Raw genomic sequence first — 27,789 nt, 5'->3', positions numbered from 1 at the left:
TCTGAACTGCATATAGGACACAATATAAAAAGCAATGTACAAAAAAGTTTTCCTAAGAAGTCTGTAATCAGGCCGCTATTCCTGGACACGTGTGGGATGGCATATTTGAAGTATAAGTGGCTTGTTTATTTTGTGCTGAAGAAGACTATTACAGCTCTATGAAACCCGAGGAGTCACTGGAGAGCAGGTAAATGATAGCAGTTTTAGTTATGTGAATCTTAAAAAGGATCTGTCACCTCTCCTGATATTTCTGTTTTAGTAAATACTCTCACTCGCAGACCTGTTGGGAATGAGGATCTGTGTTTGACCTCATTCCCAGGGCGGCTTTACTAGCTGGGTGGCTCCCTGCTCCTAGTCTGCCTTGAGCGCCGAGCTGATCACTCGGTGCTCGACTGGTTAGTCTGTCGGTCATGTGACGCTGGCCACGTCACATGACCCTCACTCCCCACTATAAATACAGGCAGCCTGCTGGCTACAGGTTGCCTGTTAATTTCTAGGTTCCTGGCTATTTGTTGGACTGCTGAATACTCACCTGATCCTGTTCCCTGACGATCCTTTGCCTGCTCCTCCTGTACTGCGCATCCCTCCTGGTATTGTGACCTCGGCTCCCACCTGACTACTCTCTTAGGACTCCTCTTGTACTTCTCTGCTCTCCTGGTATTTGACCCCGGCTTCTCCTGACCATTCTTTGCTTTATCCTTTGTACTGCGTAGCTCTCTTGGTTCTGACCCGGTCTGTTCATGTTCCGTATTTTGTCTTGTCTGTCTTCCCTGCACATATCCTAAGTTAGGGACTGTCGTCCAGTTGTCCCCTGTCATCAGGACTCGTGAGGCAAGTAGGCAGGGCCAGGGGTGAGGGTGGAGCGCAGTGGTCACTATCCTTCCCCCTGTGTGTGTGTGGACGTGACCGTTACAGATATATTATGGAATTTCTTAAATCTCTTTGTTCCTCTGCTGTTCCTCCTACAAATGTATGAATACATTAACAAGTAGGTGATACCAGTCGGGAGTTTGACACGATCCAATCATTGCTTCCAGTGTCAGATTGTGTAGGGACACACCCCTTTGACAAAGGGAATGGTAACACCCCGTTTTCAAATTATTTATAAACTGCTAGGAGGAATTGCAGAGGAACAGCACAATGCAAAGTTAGGAGAAAAGATGCAAGCCAGTAACAGGTCCACTTTAATGTGCATACAGGGTAACCTGTGTCATCATATTGTGAGCTCTGCGTGGGAAGTACTGAGGGTGATGAAGCATTACCTGACCCCCGCTGATATCTTTGGGCCATCCGTTTAATGCATGGATGAGTCGGGAATGACACTTTTTTCAGGGAGTCTGCTTTCTGGCTAATCCATATGCTTGACAGGGGTCATCCATAGCTTACAGACATTTAATAGGAGAATGGGGTGCCCCCTGACCCCTGTTTGGTAATTCATGGCTGCGTCTGAGAAGAGAGGTATATGCTCAGCTCCGAAGTGGATGGGACACGACCGTATGGCTTTTTCAGTATTTTGCGGTCCGTTTTTCATGGATCCGTTATTCCGGGGGGTTTTTTCCGTTGTGTTTCCGTTTCTGTTCCGTTTTTCCGTTCCATTTTTCCATATGGCATATACAGTATACAGTAATTACATAGAAAAATTGTGCTGGGCTTAAAAAAATGTAATAGATGGTTCCGCAAAAACGGAACGGATACGGAAGACATATGGATGCATTTCCGTAGGTGTTACATTTTTTTTGTGGATCCATTAACTTGAATGGAGCCACGGAATGTGATTTGCGGGCAATAATAGGACATGTTCTATCTTTCAACAGAACGGAAATACAGAAACGGAATGCATACAGAGTATATTAGTTATTTTTTGCGGAACCATTGAAATGAATGGTTCCGTATACGGAACGCAAAAAACGGCCCGTAAACGGGGAAAAAAACGGTCGTGTGAAAGAGGCCTTACAGAAAGAATCCGGCCAGCTCTCTGCCACTACTCCTCCTGTATGCAGACGGCTGGGATTGTCACACTGTAGCTTGGGATCCTACGCTTTGCCAGTATTTGGGACCCTAGCCATTATCCACAAGTAATGCCGTAAATGCCTGTAGTCAGAATACCCACTTATAGCAAACCTGTCAACTTGAAAATGCAGTGCGATCTGCAGGCAGCAGGTTATAGAGCAGGAGGAGCTGAGCAGATTGATATATGGATTTATGGAAAAAGATTCAGTATAACTTGTATTTCATTCATTTAAATTCCTGCATATTCTGGACTTTCGCTGCAAGAAGGCTGTCCTATCAGTGATTGACAGCTATCTTTGCATACACAGTCATATAGAGAAGGCGGTCAGTCACTGATAGGACCGCCTCCTGGACTCCAAAGCCCAGAATGAGCAGGAATTTAAAAGAATGAAATACAAGTTTTCCTATAAAGCGATATATCAGTCAGCTCAGCTCCTCCTGCTCTATACCATGATGTCTGCAGCTTAGGCATCATGTTAATGTGACAGGACCCCGCGGCACTGAAAACTTTTATAGAAGGCCGATAGGATATGCAATTCATTTCTGAAGGCCGATAGAATATGCAATTCATTTCCGATTGTGTGGAACCACCATCCCAGGTATGATATTGCCCTTTAAGGCCTCTTTCAGACGGACTTTGCGGGAAAATGTGCGGGTGCGTTACGGGAACACCCGCAATTTTTCCGCGCGAGTGCAAAACATTGTAATGCGTTTTGCACTCGCGTGAGAAAAATCGCGCATGTCTGGTACCCAAACCCGAACTTCTTCACAGAAGTTCGGGCTTGGGATCAGTGTTCTGTAGATTGTATTATTTCCCCTTATAACATGGTTATAAGGGAAAATAATAGCATTCTGAATACAGAATGCATAGTTAAATAGCGCTGGAGGGGTTAAAAAAATAATAATAATTTAACTCACCTTAGTCCACTTGATCGCGCAGCCCGGCATCTCCTTCTGTCTCCTTTGCTGAACAGGACCTGTGGTGAGCATTCATTACAGGTAAAGGACCTGTGGTGACGTCACTCCGGTCATCACATGATCCATCACCATGGTAGAAGATCATGTGATGGATCATGTGATGACCGGAATGATGTCACCACAGGTCCTTTACCTGTAATTAATGCTTACCACAGGTCCTGTTCAGCAAAGGAGACAGAAGGAGATGCCGGCATCGCGATCAAGTGGACTAAGGTGAGTTAAATTATTATTATTTTAACCCCTCCAGCGCTATTTTACTATGCATTCTGTATTCAGAATGCTATTATTTTCCCTTATAACCATGGTTTAAGGGAAAATAATAATGATCGGGTCTCCATCCCGATCGTCTCCTAGCAACCGTGCGTGAAAATCGCACCGCATCCGCACTTGCTTGCGGATGCTTGCGATTTTCACGCAACCCCATTCACTTCTATGGGGCCTGCGTTGCGTGAAAAACGCAGAATATAGAGCATGCTGCGATTTTCACGCAACGCACAAGTGATGCGTGAAAATCACCGCTCATGTGAACAGCCCCATAGAAATGAATGGGTCGGTATTCAGTGCGGGTGCAATGCATTCAACTCACGCATTGCATCCGCGCGGAATACTCGCCCGTGTGAAAGAGGCCTAAGATTTACCATACACAGCCAGTTTCTATGCCAGAAATAGGAAGCTTGGGCTCTTGGGATTGGTGATGTCCCAATGATTGGCATCCCCCCCCCTCCCTTGAATCAGACAATTAAAAGTGGTATTCTGGTAATGTGCGGGTGCAATGCGTGACGTGAACAGATAGCACCCTCACTGAATCCTGACCCATTCATTTCAATGGGTCTGTGTACATGAGCGTTTTTTTTCACGCATCAGTTCTACATTGTGTGAAAAACGCAGCATGTTCTATATTCTGCATTTTTCACACAGCCCTGGCCCCATAGAAGTGAATGGGGCTTCAGTAAAAAACGCATTGCATCCGGAAGTAAGTGAGGGTGCGATGCATTTTTCACTGATGGTTGCTAAGGCCCCTTTCACACGAGCGAGTTTTCCGCGCGGGTGCAATGCGTGACGTGAATGCATAGCACCCGCACTGAATCCTGACCCATTCATTTCAATGGGTCTGTGTACATGAGCGTTGTTTTTCACGCATCAGTTCTGCGTTGTGTGAAAATCGCAGCATGTTCTATATTCTGCGTTTTTCACGCAGCCCTGGCCCCATAGAAGTGAATAGGGCTGCGTAAAAAACGCATTGCATCTGCAAACAAGTGCGGGTGCGATGCGTTTTTCACTGATGGTTGCTAAGAGATGTTGTTTGTAAACCTTCAGTTTTTTATCACGCGCGTGAAAAACGCATCAAAACGCATTGCACCCGCGCGGAAAAAACTGAACAACTGAACGCAATCGCAGACAAAACTGACTGAACTTACTTGCAAAGTGGTGCGAGTTTCACTGAACGCACCCGGCACCAATCTGCAACGCCCGTGTGAAAGGAGCCTAAGGCCTCTTTCACACGGGCGTTGCGGAAAAATGTGCGGGTGCGTTGCGGGAACACCCGCGATTTTTCCGCGCGAGTGCAAAACATTGTAATGCGTTTTGCACTCGCGTGAGAAAAATTGCGCGTCTTTGGTACCCAAACCCAAACTTCTTCACAGAAGTTCGGGCTTGGGATCGGTGTTCTGTAAATAGTATTATTTTACCTTATAACAGGGCTTGACAAATTTCCTTGGAATCTAGGAGCCAGCTAAAAAAGTTAGGAGCCAGGCGGAGACGCGTCATAAAATCTATATTGCGATATAATTTTAAGCATGTATATCGCAATATATTGTTTTCTATATTTGGGGGGGGTGTTTAAACTTTTTTTTTTTTTTTTTTACTTTATTTAATAACTATTAGCCTTCTTAAGGGCTAGAACCCTTGTCATATTCACCCTAATAGAGCTCTATTAGGGTGAATAGGACTTTACACTCTCCCTGCTGCCCTGTGCATAGTACACACAGCAGGGAGCTGACCATGGCAGCCAGCCTCTGATCAGCCCCTCCAGCCTCTGATCAGCCCCTCCCCCCTCCCTCTCATCAGCTCCTCCAGCCTCCCTCTCATCAGCCCCTCCAGCCTCCCTCTCATCAGCCCCTCCAGCCTCTGATCAGCCCCTCCAGCCTCTGATCAGCCCCTCCAGCCTCTGATCAGCCCCTCCAGCCTCTGATCAGCCCCTCCAGCCTCTGATCAGCCCCTCCAGCCTCCCTCTGATCAGCCCCTCCAGCCTCCCTCTCATCAGCCCCTCCAGCCTCCCTCTCATCAGCCCCTCCAGCCTCCCTCTTATCAGCCCCTCCAGCCTCTGATCAGCCCCTCCAGCCTCTGATCAGCCCCTCCAGCCTCCCTCTGATCAGCCCCTCCAGCCTCCCTCTTATCAGCCCCTCCATCCTCCCTCTGATCAGCCCCTCCAGCCTCCCTCTGATCAGCCCCTCCAGCCTCCTTCTGATCAGCCCCTCCAGCCTCCCTCTTATCAGCCCCTCCAGCCTCCCTCTTATCAGCCCCTCCAGCGTCTCTGATCAGCCCCTCCAGCGTCTCTCTGATCAGCCCCTCCAGCCTCCCTCTGATCAGCCCCTCCAGCCTCCCTCTGATCAGCCCCTCCAGCCTCCCTCTGATCAGCCCCTCCAGCCTCCCTCTGATCAGCCCCTCCAGCCTCCCTCTGATCAGCCCCTCCAGCCTCCCTCTGATCAGCCCCTCCAGCCTCCCTCTTATCAGCCCCTCCAGCCTCTGATCAGCCCCTCCCCCCCTCCCTCTTATCAGCCCCCTCTGGTAACAAACCCACCCCGCCTCCCTCCCCAGTATTAATCATTGGTGGCAGTGGCCACAGGGTCCCCCTCCTCCTCCTCCCCCCATCATTGGTGGCAGTGGGCAGTTCCGATCGGAGTCCCAGCAGTGTAATGCTGGGGCTCCGATCGGTTACCATGGCAGCCAGGACGCTACTGAAGTCCTGGCTGCGATGGTATGTTAGTGAGCAGCATTATACTCACGTGCGCCGTGATCGCCGGGAGCTCCTTCTTCTCATAGGTCTGTGCGGCGCATTGCTAATGCTATAAGCATTAACAATGAGCCGCACAGACAGAAGAAGGAGCGACCGGCGGCCACGGCGCACGTGAGTATAATGCTGCTCACTAACATACCATCGCAGCCAGGACTTCAGTAGTGTGACTCCTGGCTGCCATGGTAACCGATCGGAGCCCCAGCATTACACTGCTGGGACTCCGATCGGAACTGCCCACTGCCCACCGATGCAGAGAGTCGAGACTGAAGAACCCGGCACCCGACCTCTGACAGGACGCTGTAATTCGCGCGAATAACCCCTCAACTGAGGGGTTAATCACGCGGATCACAGCGTGCAGTCATAGGGGCCGGGATATGGCCGGCACATTCATTGGTGGCGCAGTGGCTACAGTCCCTCCCCTCCTCCTCCTACTCTGTTCTTAGTGGCCAGCGGCAGCCGCGCACAGTGGGGAGGGAGGGACTCCTCTCCTTCTCCACTGTGCCGGCTCAGGAAACCATGGTGCGCGCCGAGAGCGCATCTTTGAAAACGGGCTGACAAATACCCAAGCGCCAGGACCAAATTCCTGGTCGCCATGGCGACCTGGCGCCCAGGATTTGTCGAGTCCTGCCTTATAACATGGTTATAAGGGAAAATAATAGCATTCTGAATACAGAATGCATAGTAAAACAGCACTGGAGGGGTTAAAAAAAATAAAAAATCATTTAACTCACCTTAATCCACTTGCTCGCGTAGCCGGCATCTCCGTCTGACACTTTTACTGTATAGGACCTGTGGTGAGCATTAACTATAGTTCAAGGACCTGGGATGACGTCACTCCGGTCATCACATGGTACGTCACATGATCTTTTACCATGGTGAATCTATACAGTAAAAGTGTCAGACGGAGATGCCGGCTACGCGAGCAAGTGGATTAAGGTGAGTTAAATGATTTTTTATTTTTTTTTAACCCCTCCAGTGCTGTTTTACTATGCATTCTGTATTCAGAATGCTATTATTTTCCCTTATAACCATGTTATAAGGGAAAATAATAATGATCGGGTCTCCATCCCGATCGTCTCCTAGCAACCGTGCGTGAAAATCGCACCGCATCCACACTTGCTTGCGGATGCTTGCGATTTTCACGCAACCCCATTCATTTCTATGGGGCCTGCGTTACGTGAAAAACGCACAAAGAGGAGCATGCTGCGATTTTCACGCAACGCAAAGGTGATGCGTGAAAATCACCGCTCGTGTGCACAGCCCCATAGAAATGAATGGGTCGGTATTCAGTGCGGGTGCAATGCGTTCACCTCCCGCATCGCATCCGCGCGGAATACTCGCTCGTGTAAAAGGGGCCTAAGAGATGTTGTTTGTAAACCTTCAGTTTTTTATCATGTGCGTGAAAAACGCATCAAAACGCATTGCATCCGCGCGGAAAAAACTGAACAACTGAACGCAATCGCAGACAAAACTGACTGAACTTGCTTGCAAAATGGTGCGAGTTTCACTGAACGAACCCTGAACGCATCCGGACCTAATCCGTCACGCTCGTGTGAAAAAGGCCTTAGTGGACTTATGCCAGGACCCCCCATGTTATTTTTCTGTTATGTTTCATTATAGCTGGAAGAAATCTGTGCTATGAAACCCGTATGAGCACATAGACCGCTCACCTGCTACAGGCTGCCCCTTTAACCCTTTCTATGCCCCTGACCCCGAATTGAATAGACGGATGAGTAGTTTATCTTGTGTAAATGTTCTTTTATTTGCACAGTGGAAAACTCTCTCCACACCGTACAGGGAAGCCAGAAATGCAGATTACAAAAACGCCTTTCAGACATAACCCTTCCTAATATAATAACCTGCATGACTCCATCCTCGCTTATCTTTTTTTTTTTACGCCCTCAGAAGCCGCACTGATCACGCCTTTTGCTGTCAAATTTGACAGAAAAGAAACACCAATGGATCCTTTTTTCGCTGGAGGGGATATTTAAAGATGGCTGACGTTGTGTTTGAGTCTTGTGACCTCAGCTGCAGGCAGCTAGGCCGGCATAGCAGAGACAATCAGACGGCAGATGCTATATTAACCTCTGACGGAAAAAAATGAAAGATTTCACCAACGGGTGATGGTTACGCAAGCCTGTGGAGGCACCTCTGTGGGATTGAATCATTTATTTTAGACCTTTATACAGTCTTAGTGCTATTACTATATGGAAATTTGAGAGGGGGGGGGGGGTTATGCCATAATTTTTTATAGGATTTTATAATAAATCGCATGATTTCATTTTACAATGGTGCATTATTATTATTATTATTATTATAATACCAACGCACTACCAGAAAAAAGGCGGTAAGGGGGTGAATCCCATTGCTGGGAGTACCCAACATGAGCACTTGTTGTCACCACTGTGTAAGCGAAGAAACATTGCATGATGTCCATGAAAAAAAAATGGATGTGCAGTGATTAGAATGGGCGGTGGAGGTCCTTCAGAGACAATGTGCTGGCGGCAGCTCTAGGTAAGGCTACCTCCACACCAGACAGGGGCAGACTCGGAACTTAAAGTGGCCCCATGTCCAAATTGACAGAAGGCGGGACAGCAGAAGTAGACAGGGCCTACATTAAAGAGGACCTTTCACCATAATAAAACATCTAAACTAACTATACAGACGTGTAGAGCGGCGCCCAGGGATCCCCCCTGCACTTACTGTTATCCCCGGGCGCCGCTCCGTTCTCCGGTTATAGCCTCCGGTATCTTCATAGTTAGGCTCCACCCAGGGGAACCTGACGCCGTCTCTTTCTCCCATGCTGTAGCGCTGGCCAATCGCAGCGCTCAGCTCATAGCCTGAGAGGTTTTTTTTTCTCTCAGGCTATGAGCTGAGCGCTGCGATTGGCCAGCACTACAGCATGGGAGAATGAGACACCGTCAGGCTCAACTGGGTGGAGCCTAACTATGAAGATACCGGAGCCTATACCGGGAGAACGGAGCGGCGCCCAGGGATAACAGTAAGTGCAGGGGGGATCCCTGGGCGCCGCTCTACATGTCTGTATAGTTAGTTTAGATGTTTTATTATGGTGAAAGGTCCTCTTTAACGTAGTGCAACAAAACATACTGCCACAGCAGGACTAAATACCACACTGCAGCACAAAATACTGCCACCAGTGCCACAGTATGAGACTGTATCATCGTCTTGAGGACTGCAATACAGTTGAATTCAGGAGGGGACCTGCCGCCGCTGGCCAGGTGCTAAAGTGCCTGATGCCCCTACATTAATTAATGCTGAAAGCATCAGATCTTTACGTACCTGGCTGGCAGCCAAGAGGAGGGGTTAGGCAGCCCTCGGGGCATTGTTGGCCCACGGGGAAATTTCCCTGTAGGGTCTATGGCCAGTCCGCAGAAAAACCACAGCGTGATACAGTACCAGCAAAGTGTTTGGGATTAGAAAATCCCATGTACACTTTGCTTTTTCCTTCCGTGTGGAAACTGACCTAAGCATGTCAATTCTTTTTTCTGCGATTTTTGGTGCCGATTTCACCCTTTTCAATGGAAGGCTGAGATATGTATCAAATTTGCAAGCAGATTTTAATGCAGATTTGGTGGAAACACACAGAAATCCCCCCCCCCCATGGAAGTTTGTGCAGAATTTCTGCAAGTCTACCCACACAGGTGTGCAGCTAGACTTAGGCCTGGTTCACACTTGAGCGTATTTGTTTTACGCGCGTTTTTGTCTGACGTTTTCGGGCGTATTACAGCGCGTTTTTGGAAATAGGAAACCGTTCTTGCGATTGACCACAGGGGCGTCCAATGAAAAACAGCCATGTCTACACTGAACACGCGACAATACGCCCCAAAGAAGCTCCTGTACTTCTTTGGGCGTAGGGCGTTTTACAGCGCGTTCGTACGCACTGAAAAACGCACAGGTGAAAATCATGCCCATAGGGAAACATGGGCTTTCGCCTGTTCAGCGTTTTACAGCGTGTAGGAACGCGCTGTAAAACGCTCAGGTGTGAACCAGGCCTTAGGGTGCAGGTGCGGATTTGACAAAGTTGCTTTTTTTGTTGCAGATTTAGTTGCAGATTTTTCCGCAATGGAATAGGATTGGTATTTTCTTTGTGAATTAGGGCTCGTTCACACGACAGGTTTTTTTTCCAGTTTACGGGCCATTTTTTGTGTTCCGTATACGGAAACATTAATTTCAACAGTTCCGCAAAAAAACTGAATGTACTCCGTATGCATTCCATTTACGTATTTCCGTTTTTCCATTCCGTTGAAAGATAGAACATATCCTATTGTTGCCTGCAAATCACGTTCCGTGGCTCCATTCAAGTCAATGGGTCCGCAAAAAAAACAGAATGCATACGGAAATGCATCCGTATGTCTTCCGTATGTGTTGTGGAACCATCTATTGAAAATGTTATGCCGAGCCCAATTTTTTCTATGTAATTACTTTATACTGTATATGCCATACGGAAAAACTGAACAGAAACGGAAACACAACAGAAACAAAAAACGGAACAACGGATCCGTGAAAAACGGACCACAAAACACTGAAAAAAAGCCATAAGGTCGTGTGAAAGAGGCCTTAGGCTCCATTCACACGTCCGCAAATGGGTCCGCATCCGTTCCTCAAAAAAGGTGTGGACCCATTCATTTTCTATGGGGATGGAATGGATGCGGACAGCACACAGTGTGCTGTCAGCATCCGCATTTGCGGAGCACGGCCCCGATCTTCGGGTTCCGCAGCTCCGCAAAAGATAGAACATGTCCTAATAGGCATTTCTGAAGGGGTGCCGGGCGGGTGTGTTGCGGATCCGCAATGTGCGGGTCCCCAACACACCACGGACGTGTGAATGGAGCCTTATGTTGTGGATTTCTGTGCGGATTACATCTCCATTGAAATGAATGGAGTCATTCAGGTACAGGAAATGTGCAACAAAACATTATTTGCATTTGCTGGTATTGACACTTCTCATCCCCATAGGCTAACATAGGGGCTGTCTTTATGTTGCAGATTTTGTTGCAGAAAATTCCGCAAGTCTGAGAGTACCCTTATAGAGTGGAGGTCCCAGTCAGAGGAATCCCTCTAATATCTTAGATTGCCCTCTATCAGACAACACCATCACCCAAAATATATATACAGTATTTATCTTATCCACAGTCACCTTCATTCATAGTGGGTGTCATACATTGGGATGCGGTATTTATCTATTTCACTGGATATATCCAATGTCCTTGCATAATTCGTATTGAAATGAAATGACGGCCATTTTACAGCAAGACTTAAAATATAATATATCAATTTAATATATTTCTGTAGATGAAACTCAAAGGGAATCAGTCCCATTGACGATGCAGCACAATCTGCCCGGACCTTCAGCTGTACAGTAGATTTTGTGGGAAAATATTCAGTAGATCTTGTAATGTATTCATTTAATCTCTGCTTTTTCTGTGCTTAGGAGTCCAGTGGGCGGTACTACTGAGTGACTGACAGATTCAGGACCGCCCACTGGACTCCTGAGCACAGAAAGAGCAGGAACTACAGTGAATACATTACCAGCAATGCTGAATCATTTGTCACAACACTATGTATATATATATATATATATATATATATATATATTGACCTGCTCAGCTCCTCCTGCTCTATGACCTGCTACCTGTTCCTTTTAATGGATTTATATCATTTACACTTATTTTACCAGTATCTTCCCGGCAAAGGACACAATCTTGATTTTGCACGTATTACCGGGCTGTACGGCGACATAAGACTGCAGTGTCATGCTACCACAACGCAGCTAAGGATGGTGAATATGGCCACGTTGTGACCCACAGGTTGCCGCGACATGGCAGTCGTCAGAGACCCACACCACAACATGACATTTGCCATTTTATTGCCACCGTGTACCCCCAGCCTAAATATTTTGCTGCTTTTTTTTATAGAATTTGAGCATCGGTATTAACAGCCCTGAATATACATACATATAATAATCCTAATACATGTCTAGCACGCATGCTGTATGACGGTTGATTTTATATACCATGAATGCAGAATAAATGAATCCATTCATTGCAATAAGAAAGAGTACATTTAATGAATGTAATATGCCTGGCTTGTGTTGTGCAAGAAAATCGTGTTGCCTGTGTCACACCCTATGTGTACAAAGACTATCTCTCCCTCTCCTCTTCCCACTAGATTGCACAGGGAGTGGTTGGGAGATTACATGCGTGCAATGCTGGCCACTGTACAATCAGGTGTGTAAAAAGTGCCCCCCGTACATGTGTCGAGCTCCTGTTCATGGGTGTGGAGGTCCGCACACAGCAACGCGCAACCTAATGACTTTATAATCATTAGGGCTCGTGCACACAAACGTGTGCAAAAAATACGGATGACGTCCGTGTGCATTCCGTATTTTGCGGAACGGAACAGCCGGCCCTTCACAGAACTGTAATACGGACAATAATAGGACATGTTCAACCCCTTTTTGCGGAACGGACATACGTTAACAGAATGCACACGGAATACCTTTCGGGGTTTTTTTTTTCGGACCCATTGAAATGAATGGTCCGCGGAAAAAAAAAGGGGCGGACACGGAAAGAAAATACGTTCGTGTGCACTGGCCCTTAGCAAAGCAATCAATAGGCAGGAAGGCAAAAGGCAAGGCAGATTTGTGTCATTGTGCCTGCCTGATCACTGTCTATGAAGGGTGTGTACCTACCTCAGCACATAGGTAGGTGTGTGCATGTGTGTTCCCAGCACATTGTGGTGTTGCACAATGATACAGTATGTAACAAATAAAATAAAAATGGCAGATTTATAATTAAGCAGCAGAGATTCCCAGACAAACGGTGAAGTGCCAGCGGGTAGCAAGTGGGTGACATGGATAGGGCAGGCTGGTGTGGGTGACATGGATAGGGCAGGCTGGTGTGGGTGACATGGATAGGGCAGGCTGGTGTGGGTGACATGGATAGGGCAGGCTGGTGTGGGTGCACTGCAGCCTCAGACAGATGTGCAGGATCCAGGGTGGGGGTCTGACCATGGATCCAGACACTTTCATCTCATCATCGGGGAGTTCCCTTCTGTCACCCATATAGAGGGATCGTCAAAATCCCAGTCATTTCCAGTAACGCCACCAGTTGGCATCTCCATTTTTAGGTATTTACAAAAATTCTATTCTTATTACGGATGCTCGCAAAGGGTTGACCCTGGACCCCTAATCGCTCCCTTTAAATGGGCAGATCAGAGGAGAGGCCTGCGGCGGAAAGGGTTAAAGTGGAACCTTTGGGGGGGAGGAAATAGCACCTACCCCGCATATGTGACAGCAGCTGACTAAAGCCGTGTACACCCCATGCCAAAGGCTGTCACTTACCTGTCAGCAGACAGAGGGCTCTGGGTGGGCTTCCCTTTCAGCGAGCCATAGATCTCGGTCTATAATGCATCCTCCGCAGGCAAAGCCTATGTGGCAAATGGGAGCAGGCGAGCAACCCGTGCACGGGCTTCTATGGGGACCCTCCTGGGCTCCCTCCTCCCCCCCAAAAAAAACACAGAAGAAGCCTCCTCTTGCTATAAAATGAATAAGAGGAGCTGGAATGCAGCACGGAGAATACTGCAAAAGGTAGAAGAGGCTGGGCAGTGCAGGAAAACAAGGAGGCTGGAGCAGAGAGAGAAAGAGAAAGGAGAGAGGGAGGGCGAGAGGGAGGGAGGGAGGAGAGGCAGATCCAGCCTCCACTGATAGAAAAAAAGATATTTTCTTTGGTGTGTAATGCTGAAGTGCAATACATATACATGATGCCCCACCTAGTGCATGTGCGGGGTCAGTGCCCTAGCCAGAGCTGCGCTGATGTCATGGGCTGTCCCCTGCTGATTCAGCAGGCTGCGAGGGGTTAACAGCCTCATCTGGATTGCAGGGACTCACAATGACTGCAATCAAGCTAATAGGCTCTGCAGCTGAACTGCTGGCATCCTAGGTCCCATCTATGTGCAGCAATGCTACCAGTACTGTATATAGATCTATATAGTGTAACATTCTATATATCCTATTGGGCTGGCATGAAGCAATGCTAATATATTCTTTTCCTCTGGTACATCGGATGGTGTCCAGGATACAAACACAAAATGTATAGGTGTCTCTACTCTAAAATGTCCAGAGCCTCTCGGCATACAGTAGGCAGAAGACCACTGAAAGTTGTTGGGTCAGTGTTTCATGGCATGAAGTTGACCAGTCGAGGTCATCTTTATATCCATGGACCTATCAGTGGCCGGTATAACATAGACTAACCTCCTAACATCTGATGTGCATATTGTCATTCTTATGGTATCTCTACTCTAAAATGTCCAGAGCCTCTCGGCATACAGTAGGCAGAAGACGACTGGAAGGTGTTAGGTCAGTGTTTCATGGCATGAAGTTGACCAGTCAAGGTCATCTTTATATCCATGGACCTATCCGTGGCCGGTATACAATAGACTCACCCCCTAACATCTGATGTGCATATTGTCATTCTTATGGTGTCTCTACTCTAAAATGTCCAGAGCCTCTCGGCATACAGTAGGCAGAAGACCACTGGAAGGTGTTGGGTCAGTGTTTCATGGCATGAAGTTGACCAGTCGAGGTCATCTTTATATCCATGGACCTATCGGTGGCCGGTATAACATAGACTAACCCCCTAACATCTGATGTGCATATTGTCATTCTTATGGTGTCTCTACTCTAAAATGTCCAGAGCCTCTCGGCATACAGTAGGCAGAAGACCACTGGAAGGTGTTGGGTCAGTGTTTCATGGCATGAAGTTGACCAGTCGAGGTCATCTTTATATCCATGGACCTATCGGTGGCCGGTATAACATAGACTAACCTCCTAACATCTGATGTGCATATTGTCATTCTTATGGTATCTCTACTCTAAAATGTCCAGAGCCTCTCGGCATACAGTAGGCAGAAGACCACTGGAAGGTGTTGGGTCAGTGTTTCATGGCATGAAGTTGACCAGTCGAGGTCATCTTTATATCCATGGACCTATCGGTGGCCGGTATAACATAGACTAACCCCCTAACATCTGATGTGCATATTGTCATTCTTATGGTGTCTCTACTCTAAAATGTCCAGAGCCTCTCGGCATACAGTAGGCAGAAGACCACTGGAAGGTGTTGGGTCAGTGTTTCATGGCATGAAGTTGACCAGTCGAGGTCATCTTTATATCCATGGACCTATCGGTGGCCGGTATAACATAGACTAACCCCCTAACATCTGATGTGCATATTGTCATTCTTATGGTGTCTCTACTCTAAAATGTCCAGAGCCTCTCGGCATACAGTAGGCAGAAGACCACTGGAAGGTGTTGGGTCAGTGTTTCATGGCATGAAGTTGACCAGTCGAGGTCATCTTTATATCCATGGACCTATCGGTGGCCGGTATACTGTAGACTAACCCCCTAACATCTGATGTGCATATTGTCATTCTTATGGTATCTCTACTCTAAAATGTCCAGAGCCTCTCGGCATACAGTAGGCAGAAGACCACTGGAAGGTGTTGGGTCAGTGTTTCATGGCATGAAGTTGACCAGTCGAGGTCATCTTTATATCCATGGACCTATCCGTGGCCGGTATACCATAGACTCACCCCCTAACATCTAATGTGCATATTGTCATACTTATGGTGTCTCTACTGTAAAATGTCCAGAGCCTCTCGGCATACAGTAGGGAGAAGACCACTGGAAGGTGTTGGGTATTCTGAATGCTATACCGGCAGTCACATCGTTTGGGGTTCACTTCCATACAACGGCTGTTCTCCTGACTCTCTTTGTACTGGTCTTGGATTCTGTGTCTATAATGTCAGTGGGGCGTTTGCTTTGCCTTCAGTATACTGGGCACATTATGTGTGCCCTGCAAAGTGTAAAAATCCAGGCGTTCTGCAAAAGCGTAAGTCCTGGACATCTGTAGCTGTGAATGTGGCCATCAGATGTTGCGGGGGAAAAAAATCAATTCCGTCCTACCCTAGGACCACTGCCCGAGCATTCGCACTGAATCACATTTCCTTCTGCAAGCATGGAAATCTCTGACAGTAGTAAATTCATTTCCTGCCTTGTGACTTTATCAGCAGTCTGTGTTTCAAGGCTGTGTGTATTGAAAGAATCCATGACAGCTGCTGTATGCATGACGGTGCCTTTCAAACATTTTTCACAAAGAAATCTGAAAAATGTAGATAGGTAATGCCATTCATTCAGCAAAAAGAATGTTCTGAATGACCTTTTCTACGGCCACAGCTAGTACATGACAATTGAAGACAGTAGTATTAGCTTAAATTTACATACATGTGCTCTGATCCAGTGCCACTGGTGTTCATGGCCGTGTACTGTTTTAGGTAGAATCTGGTCCTTCTGCCACCAAGGTTTTTGTGCTTATTCATGCAATGGCCCAACACAGCCTGATGATCTCAGTATTGGCTGGTTATAGAAACCTGATTAGGCTACTTTCACTTCTGCGTTTCAGTTTTCTGTTTTTGAGTTCCGGCAGAGGAGCTCCAAAACAGAAAAAAAAAGGATCAGTTATGTCTCCATGCATTCTGAATGGAAAGAGATCCGTTCAGGATGCATCAGGATGTTTTGCGTTCCGTTAGAATCGCATTTTTTGACCGGACTCAAAAACAGCTGCTTGCACACCCATACTGTAAGATTGTAAGCTGTTGTGTGTACCGCAGACTAGCCCGCACCACACACCCATACAGTTATTCTTGTTTTTTTAGGGTAATAACAAGTAAGGTGTGGCAGTTTAGTTGTGCCCGCCAATAGGTAAATTATCGCACTTTCCTCCTGCATCCATCGGAGGGCGCCGTGCTGTCCAGCACAAGGGTCTCAGCCTTCGGGCTTGGTGTATGTAAATTTAGTGTATGTTCCCAGCATTTGTGGTTGTGATCATTACCACATTTAAGTAAAATTCTGTTTTGGCAAAAGCTGGTGGTGGAGTTTTTTTTCTCGTTCGTGGCTTCGCTGTATCCTGGGGAGCCCACCTCGGTACACGGTTATATGAGTATAATAAATGACCCCCATAGAGTCGTATGCATGAGGCATAAGATATACAAATTCTATAGCCATATTTTCGTAGGAAGCCATTTAAGCCTCAGTATGTATTAGATGTGTGGGAGGAAGCATGAATAGTATAGAACATATACAGAAGATTTGGTAAAGTTAGCCTCACATCTGGCTGCCTCCATTGTAGATTTAGACATATTTCACAGGAAAAATAGCACTGCAAGCTGCCTTGTTTTCTCAGTCAAAATGATGGACACCTTGTGGAATCTGAGGGTGCTGGTGGTGGATCTAGTACTGCATTCTAGTTTCTGTGTCACATTGTCACATATGGACGTCCCGGCGACAGTGAGTGACAGGAGATATGTGCGACAGGCAACACGTGGTTTGATCTGACAGGTTTTCCTTGCGGATCAATAGGTGTCAATGTTATTTCTGTTAATGGCCACACCCCTTGCCTCCAGGTGTTGCTTATGTGGTCATTTAACCTTCCTTAATTATACAAACCGGATTCCAAAAAAGTTGGGACACTAAACAAATTGTGAATAAAAACTGAATGCAATGATGTGGAGATGGCAAATGTCAATATTTTATTTGTAATAGAACGTAGATGACAGATCAAACGTTTGATCCGAGTAAATGTATCATTTTAAAGGAAAAATACGTTGATTCCAATTTTCACGGTGTCAACAAATCCCCAAAAAGTTGGGACAAGTAGCAATAAGAGGCTGGAAAAAGTAAATTTGAGCATAACGAAGAGCTGGAAGACCAATTAACACTAATTAGGTCAATTGGCAACATGATTGGGTATAAAAAGAGCTTCTCAGAGTGGCAGTGTCTCTCAGAAGCCAAGATGGGTAGAGGATCACCAATTCCCACAATGTTGCGCAGAAAGATAGTGGAGCAATATCAGAAACGTGTTACCCAGCGAAAAATTGCAAAGACTTTGCATCTATCATCATCAACTGTGCATAACATCATCCGAAGATTCAGAGAATCTGGAACAATCTCTGTGCGTAAGGGTCAAGGCCGTAAAACCATACTGGATGCCCGTGATCTCTGGGCCCTTAAACGACACTGCACCACAAACAGGAATGCTACTGTAAAGGAAATCACAGAATGGGCTCAGGAATACTTCCAGAAACCATTGTCAGTGAACACAATCCACCGTGCCATCCGCCGTTGCCAGCTGAAACTCTACAGTGCAAAGAAGAAGCCATTTCTAAGCAAGATCCACAAGATCAGGCGTTTTCACTGGGCCAGGGATCATTTAAAATGGAGTGTGGCAAAATGGAAGACTGTTCTGTGGTCAGACGAGTCACGATTCAAAGTTCTTTTTGGAAATCTGGGACGCCATGTCATCCGGACCAAAGAGGACAAGGACAACCCAAGTTGTTATCAACGCTCAGTTCAGAAGCCTGCATCTCTGATGGTATGGGGTTGCATGAGTGCGTGTGGCATGGGCAGCTTGCATGTCTGGAAAGGCACCATCAATGCAGAAAAATATATTCAGGTTCTAGAACAACATATGCTCCAATCCAGACGTCATCTCTTTCAGGGAAGACCCTGCATTTTTCAACAAGATAATGCCAGGCCACATTCTGCATCAATCACAACATCATGGCTGCGTAGGAGAAGGATCCGGGTACTGAAATGGCTAGTCTGCAGTCCAGATCTTTCACCTATAGAGAACATTTGGCGCATCATAAAGAGGAAGGTGCAACAAAGAAGGCCCAAGACGATTGAACAGTTAGAGGCCTGTATTAGACAAGAATGGGAGAGCATTCCAATTTCTAAACTTGAGAAACTGGTCTCCTCGGTCCCCAGACGTCTGTTGAGTGTTGTAAGAAGAAGGGGAGATGCCACACAGTGGTGAAAATGGCCTTGTCCCAACTTTTTGGGGATTTGTTGACACCATGAAATTCTGATTCAACATATTTTTCCCTTAAAATGGTACATTTTCTCAGTTTAAACTTTTGTTCCGTGATTTATGTTCTATTCTGAATAAAATATTAGAAGTTGGCACCTCCACATCATTGCATTCAGTTTTTATTCACGATTTGTATAGTGTCCCAACTTTTTTGAAATCCGGTTTGTAGTTGCTTCTCCCACTATGCTGTGCGGTTTATAGCTTCTGTGCCTGTGGATTGTTTCTGGTTGGATTTCGTCTGAGTTCCTGGTGCTTCCATAACCCCTTTGAAGTTAAGTCTTTCCTTTCCCTTTTGTATTTTGTTTGGGTTCTGTGTGTTGCATTTCCCTATTGTTTGTATTAGGCCTGAGGGAGACTCCTGTTCGTCCTTCCTTTTGGAGGAACAGGTAGTCTCGTCTCTGCCATTATTACCAGGGTCCTATAGGGCTAGATAGGACTCTAGGTATTCCTGGGTATGAACTTACCTACCTTTGGGGTCTGTTCATACTGGTAGTCAGTCAGGATTTTGGTTAGGGTTTTCACTAGGAGGTGTCCATCTTCCTTCCCTAGTTCTCAGGCCTGATTTCCTGTTTCCCCCTTCCCTCCTATGCTCTGTGTGGTGTTTCCCTCCCACACCGAAGCGTGACACACACATGTGAACATAGCCTTATATAATCACAGAAATATCATGTAGGCCCAGGACTCTGCATCTTGACTTTCATTTAATTTAACAAGGGTTTACAGGAGTAGACTATTGATGGTTGGTCCCAACTTCCCCTCCCATCAGATATTTGATAAGGTCCACGCAATCCGGGGAGTTCTGTGGCCTCTTCCTATAAGTTGTTCATCGGTCATATGGCTTTTAACCTTCGGCACTCCAGCTGTGGTGAAACTATGACTCCCAGCATGCTCCATTCATTTCTATGGCGTTCTGAGATCAGCCAAGCAAGTGTACATATTGGGAGTCGTAGTTTTACCACAGCTGGAGTGCCGGAGATTAGCCATCACAGGCCTATATGCATCTCAGTCCCATTCAAGTGAATGATCCTAGGCTGCAATACCAGGCATAGCCACTATACAATGTATGGCGCTGTGTGTGGTATGGTGTGAGAAGGTTAGAGCGCTCATAGGAGCATCGTGGTCTCTTTCAGTAGCTGATCGGGGGGACGGGGGGCAGGTGTCAGGAATCGTATCCCCACTAATCATCAATAGGTCATCAATATTCTAATCCCAAAGAAACCATTTAACATCTGCCTATTATGTGTTTAATAGGTAGATTCATGTGTGTGTAATACTGCCTTTACATTTCGGTTTTTACAGTGGTCTTTTTTTTTAAAACATACGTTTTTTGTTGTTTCTTAATTTTGTTTCAAGGTTCCTGCTGATCCGATTATAAGTAACCCTGCCACAGGGGCAGCCTATGTTGCCTCCACAGGCAAGGAACGCATACATCTGGATCATTTGCTTCCAATGGTTCTTTTCATCTGAGCTTCAAACACTGTGATGTTATTCGTGTGGAATACCAGATATGCAAACAGCAGGGATGCAAAAGAAGAGAGAGAGGCAGCGCCTCATGTGAAGAACCGCAGGATTAAAAAGACGCTAAAGGTAAGTATTTTGCTCACCTTATGGTGTCATTGGAACCACAACACCTGAACAAGCTAGATATCAAACAAGGTATTCCAGTGGGTGAACGGGACCGGTGCCGGCCACGCTGCTGTGGATCTTCAGTGGTGGGACTCTGGGAGGATCCAGAGAGGTAAGTATAAAAATCTCGAACTTGAAATCCAAATGTCAATGAGCCAATATATTGGTGCACTGTCATAGTGCCTGTGTTGTATTACCCCAGATGTCTTTGTGGCTATAATTATAAACCAGCTAAAATTTTGGACCTAAAAACCACATAAAGATAAAAGTCCAACCAAGGACAACACCTGAATGAAGTCTGTGTTCTTCCCATGTTTGCCTGAGTTTCTTCCTGGATCTCCAATTTCCTCACACAAAAACATATGGACAGTTTAGTTGGCTTCCTATGAAATGGACTTTGTGTGTGTTTGGCAGATTAGATTGTGAGCCCAGTTGGGCAACAGGGACTAATGTGAATGATGATGATCTCTGTACACCACTGTAGACCTTCTATAAGGAACACAAGTAAAATATGGTGGACATTTACTTGAAGGTGCACAAGTCCATTCTTCACTTCTGAATGGAGATGAGCAAATCCTTTAAAGGAGTATTCTGGGAGTAGGATATTAATGATATGTCCTCAGGCTAGGTTATCAATATTAGATCAGTGGGATCTGACTCCAGGCACTCCCACCAGTCAGCTGTATGGAGACGCAGTGCTCCGCTGAGGGGTGCAGCCTTTTCTTAGGCCAGTGACGTCACGTTCATCGGTCACATGGTGTCACCGCCAGATCTCTGAGAAGTTCTGACAGACGTTCTTCAGTACCTCTTGCATGATGTTCTTTTGCTTTGGTTTCGTTTTGTCTTCTCTCCTCCCTCTCCCAGCTGTCATCTATTAGCTGTGATTGCCTCCCTTTATATCCCCTCCCATACTGCTTCACTTTGCGGTTTATACCACTTCCTGGATTCTGCTCACTGCTAGATGCTGCAACTGCTGGTTCCTCAGATAAGTCTATTCCTTTATTTGTGTTTTCCTGTTGGCTTGATTCTAGGTGACGCTGACTCCCTCCGTATTGAGTGCAGGGAGCCGGTGGTCATGTCCCTTCACTATTATAGGGTTTTCAGGTGTCACCCTGGCTCACTAAACATAACCCCACCATTGATTGGAAAGCGAGGCAAATAAATGGTTGGAGTGACTTTTTCAGAGAGAATTGCCTCTCGACGTCTCTTTCAGAGCTTTCTACTAAGACGGTACCATCTTTTCTCTACGAATTTTCAGATGTGTTTTCAGAGAGTGGTGTCCAGGAGCTGCCCCCTCACCGGGAGTACGATTGCCCTATTAACCACCTCCGGACCGCCTAACGCAGATTCGCGTTCCGGAGGTGGCAGCGCTGCGCACAGTCACGCATATACGCGTCATCTCGCGAGACGCGAGATTTCGCTCAAAGCCGGCCCGCGCATGCGCATCGCGGGCCGGCAAAAGTTAAAGAACAAGTTCGTCACCAGCCTGCCAGCAACGATCATTGGCTGGCAGGCTGGCGATTTTCAAAAAATCCAATCACAAGCCATATAACAGATCATATTAGTAAATATGATCTGTTATACAGTATGGCTTCTCTGCTCCTCTGCTGGTCCTTTTCGTTGGTTGGATCCAGCAGAGGAGCAGACTGAACTGTGAGTAGCACCAAACACTTCACTGTAGCCCCAGATCACCCCCCTGCACCCCAATTAACCCTTTGATCACCCCTTTGATCGCCCCTGTCAATCACTAGTAAAAGGAAAAAAAGTGATCAGTGTAAACTGTCACTTTTTGTTTTTTCACTGGTATTGACTGTTAGGTTTTAGGGATAGTTTAGGCCCCTTGGTTAGGTAGTTTAACGTGAGTTAGCGCCCAGCCCACCGCACCGCAGTCACTTATTCGCTGTTTAGCGTATCGCTAATCAGCATTTGTACTTTTATAGTATCTGTAAGTGATCAAAACTGATCACGGTCAGATCTATAATTGTATTAGTGTCACCTTAGCTCGCCCTCCACCCAAAACGCAGTGTTTGCCCGATCAGGCCTGATCGGTCGCCCACACGTGCGTTCACCCACGCCCGCCCCACCGCAGTGACAAAAAATATATATTTTTTTGATCACTGCACATTCATTTTACACGCACTGCGGCGATAAAAAAATCTGTTTTGATATTTTTTATCAACCGCAGCGGCCTCCGGTACTTCGCTAGCCTCCCCTTTGTAAGACAGGCTTGCTTTTTTTTCTTGGGTAGTCTCAGGGAATACCCCTAAATTTAGTAGTCCAAAATGTCAAACAGGGGGTATTCTTCTGAAGAGGCCTACAGGATTCTGACCCAGTCGGATGAGGAGTGGGAACCCTCATCTGACGAATCCAGCGGGTCAGAATATGAACCTGTGGAAAGCAGTGGCAGTCTGACCCAAAGTTCTGACGAGGAGGTGGAGGTCCCTGATAGCACCAGGCGTACCCGGCCCCGTGTCGCTAGACCACAGGTTGTGCAGGATCCGCTTCAAGAGCAGCAGAGTGGGGCTGTCGCTGCCGGATCACGCGGTAAGGCATACACCAGCAGCGCAGCCCTCCCTGGACCTAGTACCAGCACTGCCGTACAACATGGTGACGTGGTGAGCACCAGAAGGGCAGTTGAAGCTGGTACGGTGGCACGTGCAGTAGTTACCCCGTCGCAGCCACCGCACAGACAGGCCCGTAGAGCCCCTAGAATCCCTGAGGTGCTGGCAAACCCTGATTGGCAGTCACCAACTTCAGCCGCACCATTAGTTCCCCCTTTCACCGCCCAGTCTGGAGTTCGGGTTGAGACGGCTCAAATCGGTTCGGCCCTGGGATTTTTTGAGCTGTTCTTGACTGCGGAGCTCTTGGACTTAGTCGTGGCAGAGACAAACCGGTATGCCACACAATTTATATCCGCCAACCCGGGAAGCTTTTATGCCCAGCCTTTCCGGTGGAAACCAGTCCAAGTTTCCGAACTTAAATTTTTTTTGGGCCTTCTCCTCAACATGGGTCTAACTAAAAAGCATGAATTGCGGTCATATTGGTCCACGAACCCGATTCATCACATGCCCATGTTCTCTGCTGCTATGTCCAGGGCACGATTTGAGGCCATCCTCCGTTTCCTGCATTTTAGCGACAACACCACCTCCCGTCCCAGAGGCCACCCAGCTTTTGACCGGCTCCACAAAATTCGGCCCCTCATAGACCACTTCAACCAGAAATTTGCAGATTTGTATACCCCAGAGCAAAACATCTGCGTAGACGAGTCCCTAATACATTTTACCGGGCGCCTTGGCTTCAAACAATACATCCCAAGCAAGCGTGCCCGGTATGGGGTCAAATTGTATAAGCTCTGTGAAAGGGCCACAGGCTATACCCACAAATTTCGGATCTATGAGGGAAAAGATCAGACCCTGGAGCCGGTCGGTTGCCCTGACTACCTGGGGAGCAGTGGGAAGACAGTCTGGGACTTGGTGTCACCCTTATTCGGCAAGGGGTACCATCTTTATGTGGACAATTTCTACACAAGTGTGGCCCTCTTTAGGCATTTGTTTCTAGAACGGATTTGCGCCTGTGGCACCGCGCGAACTAGTCGCGTGGGCTTCCCCCAACGGCTCGTTACCACCCGTCTTGCAAGGGGGGAGAGGGCTGCCTTGTGTAACGAAGAACTGCTCGCGGTGAAATGGAGAGACAAGCGTGACGTTTACATGCTCTCCTCCATTCACGCAGACACGACAATACAAATTGAGCGAGCAACCCATGTCATTGAAAAGCCCCTCTGTGTCCACGACTATAATGCGCTCATGGGAGGGGTGGACTTCAATGACCAGATGTTGTCTCCGTATTTAGTTTCCCGCAGAACCAGACGCTGGTATAAGAAGGTGTCTGTATATTTAATTCAATTGGCGTTGTATAATAGTTTTGTTCTCTACAGTAAGGCTGGGAGAACACGATCCTTCCTCAAATTCCAGGAAGAGATCATTGAGAACCTCCTGTATCCAGGAGGTTCCGTGGCCCCATCCACCAGTGTAGTTAGCCGTCTACACGAGCGACATTTCTCCAGTGTCGTTCCTGGTACCTCAACCCAACCGTCACCCCGAAAAAGATGTCGTGTCTGTAGCAGGAGTGGAATAAGGCGTGACACCCACTATTTCTGTCCTGACTACCCTGCCCTATGCTTTGGTGAGTGTTTCCGGAAGTACCACACACAGGTACACTTAGCATAGGGATTGCATCTCACAGGACAGGCACACAGGGCTATTAGGGCCCTTTTACTCACAGCTGCTGCAAACCTCTCCTTTCACCTGGGATAAAGTGCATAACGTACTTCGCCACATCTTTGGGCGATTTGCGCTTTGCACATTGTTCCATGGGGAAGGAGAGGTTTGTTCTATAAAGGTAAAAAAAACTAAACAAAAAAAAAAATACCGGTAAGTAAAAAAGTTAAACGTTCAGTTAAAAAAGTTAAAAAAAGTTTATATGTTCTGTTCAAAAGTTAATAAATTTATTGCGTTGCGGCCTGGTTTTTTCTTTTTTGTTTTGTTTTTTTTACCTTCCAGGTGGATCAACCGATCGACTAGCTGCAGCACTGATGTGCATTCTGACAGAAGCATTGCGCTGCTGTCAGATTACACGCAAGTCGGTGTATGCGGCGCTGCAAGACGAGATTTCTCCTCTGCAGTAAAAGATACGTTTGCCGAGGCATATGAGCTGAGGAGGTGGCGGTGTTCATATACTTTGGCAAACACTTTGTATATATTAAAAAAAAAATCCCGGCAATGATTTATTCATCCACATCGATTGATGTGAATGGAGAAATCTGGTTTGCCAGGGCATACGAGCTAAGTGGGTATGGATGTTGGGCGGAGCTCCTATGTCCTGGCAGACGCCCTTCCCCTCCTTTTTCTTTTTTTGGCAGAGATTTTTTCATCCACATTGATTGATGCGAATGAAGAAATCTGTGCCGTTCATTTTTTTCTTTCAGCCCAGAGGCTGAACGGAAAAAAAAAATCTCATTACCCGTATGCTCAATATAAGGAGAATAGCAGAAACTCCTAATGCTGGCCATACATGTAATGATTGCGGAGACCCTCAAATGCCAGGGCAGTACAAACACCCCACAAATAACACCATTTTGGAAAGAAGACACCCCAAGGTATTCGCTGAGGGGCATATTGAGTCCATGAAAGATTGAAATTTTTGTCCCAAGTTAGCGGAAAGGGAGACTTTGTGAGAAAAAAATCAAAAAAATCAATTTCCGCTAACTTGTGCCCAAATTTTTTTTTTTCTATGAACTCGCCATGCCCCTCATTGACTACCTTGGGGTGTCTTCTTTCCAAAACGGGGTCACATGTGGGGTATTTATACTGCCCTGGCATTTTAGGGGCCCCAAAGCGTGAGAAGAAGTCTGGTATCCAAATGTCTAAAAATGCCCTCCTAAAAGGAATTTGGGCACCTTTGCCCACCTAGGCTGAAAAAAAGTGTCACACATGTGGTATCGCCGTATTCAGGAGAAGTTGGGGAATGTGTTTTGGGGTGTCATTTTACATATACCCATGCTGGGTGAGATAAATATCTTGGTCAAATGCCAACTTTGTATAAAAAAATGGGAAAAGTTGTCTTTTGCCAAGATATTTATCTCACCCAGCATGGGTATATGTAAAATGACACCCCAAAGCACATTCCCCAACTTCTCCTGAATACGGAGATACCACATGTGTGACACTTTTTTTCAGCCTAGGTGGGCAAAGGGGCCCACATTCCAAAGAGCACCTTTCGGATTTCACAGGTCATTTACCTACTTACCACACATTAGGGCCCCTGGAAAATGCCAGGGCAGTATAACTACCCCACAAGTGACCCCATTTTGGAAAGAAGACACCCCATGGTATTCCGTGAGGGGCATGGCAAGTTCCTAGAATTTTTTATTTTTTGTCACAAGTTAGTGGAAAATGATGATGATTTTTTTTTTTTTCATACAAAGTCTCATATTCCACTAACTTGTGACAAAAAATAAAAACTTCCATGAACTCACTATGCCCATCAGCGAATACCTTGGGGTGTCTTCTTTCCAAAATGGGGTCACTTGTGGGGTAGTTATACTGCCCTGGTATTCTAGGGGCCCAAATGTGTGGTAAGGAGTTTGAAATCAAATTCTGTAAAAAATGACCAGTGAAATCCGAAAGGTGCTCTTTGGAATATGGGCCCCTTTGCCCACCTAGGCTGCAAAAAAGTGTCACACATCTGGTATCTCCATATTCAGGAGAAGTTGGGCAATGTGTTTTGGGGTGTCATTTTACATATACCCATGCTGGGTGAGAGAAATATCTTGGCAAAAGACAACTTTTCCCATTTTTTTATACAAAGTTGGCATTTGACCAAGATATTTATCTCACCCAGCATGGGTATATGCAAAATGACACCCCAAAACACATTCCCCAACTTCTCCTGAATACGGAGATACCACATGTGTGACACTTTTTTGCAGCCTAGGTGGGCAAAGGGGCCCACATTCCAACGAGCACCTTTCGGATTTCACTGGCCATTTTTTACAGAATTTGATTTCAAACTCCTTACCACACATTTGGGCCCCTAGAATGCCAGGGCAGTATAACTACCCCACAAGTGACCCCATTTTGGAAAGAAGACACCCCAAGGTATTCCGTGAGGGGCATGGCAAGTTCCTAGAATTTTTTATTTTTTGTCACAAGTTAGTGGAATATGAGACTTTGTAAGAAAAAAAAAAAAATCATCATTTTCCGCTAACTTGTGACAAAAAATAAAAAGTTCTATGAACTCACTATGCCCATCAGCGAATACCTTAGGGTGTCTACTTTCCAAAATGGGGTCATTTGTGGGGTGTTTGTACTGTCTGGGCATTGTAGAACCTCAGGAAACATGACAGGTGCTCAGAAAGTCAGAGCTGCTTCAAAAAGCAGAAATTCACATTTTTGTACCATAGTTTGCAAACGCTATAACTTTTACCCAAACCATTTTTTTTTTACCCAAACATTTTTTTTTATCAAAGACATGTAGAACAATAAATTTAGAGCAAAATTTATATATGGATCTTGTTTTTTTTGCAAAATTTTACAACTGAAAGTGAAAAATGTCATTTTTTTGCAAAAAAATCGTTAAGTTTCGATTAATAACAAAAAAAGTAAAAATGTCAGCAGCAATGAAATACCACCAAATGAAAGCTCTATTAGTGAGAAG

At 46.3% G+C, this 27,789-nt stretch overlaps 1 protein-coding gene across 3 annotated transcripts in view; it reads right to left on the bottom strand.

Moving 5' to 3' along the window:
• The window catches only part of EPB41L1 (erythrocyte membrane protein band 4.1 like 1), a 168,552-nt gene extending 154,866 nt beyond the window's left edge, over nt 1–13,686 (bottom strand). For 2 of the 3 annotated variants that reach the window (XM_040436498.1, XM_040436500.1), the window contains exon 1: nt 13,368–13,682. The gene's annotated coding sequence lies outside the window, so the exon portion shown is untranslated. Of the gene's footprint in view, nt 1–13,367 lie in introns of all 3 variants that reach the window. The other variant, XM_040436502.1, reaches the window with a different exon arrangement.
• Between the last annotated feature and the right edge of the window lie 14,103 nt (nt 13,687–27,789).

The sequence above is a fragment of the Bufo bufo genome, chromosome 6 (genome assembly GCF_905171765.1).
Source record: "Bufo bufo chromosome 6, aBufBuf1.1, whole genome shotgun sequence".
Classification (NCBI taxonomy): Eukaryota; Metazoa; Chordata; class Amphibia; order Anura; family Bufonidae; genus Bufo; species Bufo bufo.
This window is presented reverse-complemented; position numbering and strand designations above follow the sequence as displayed.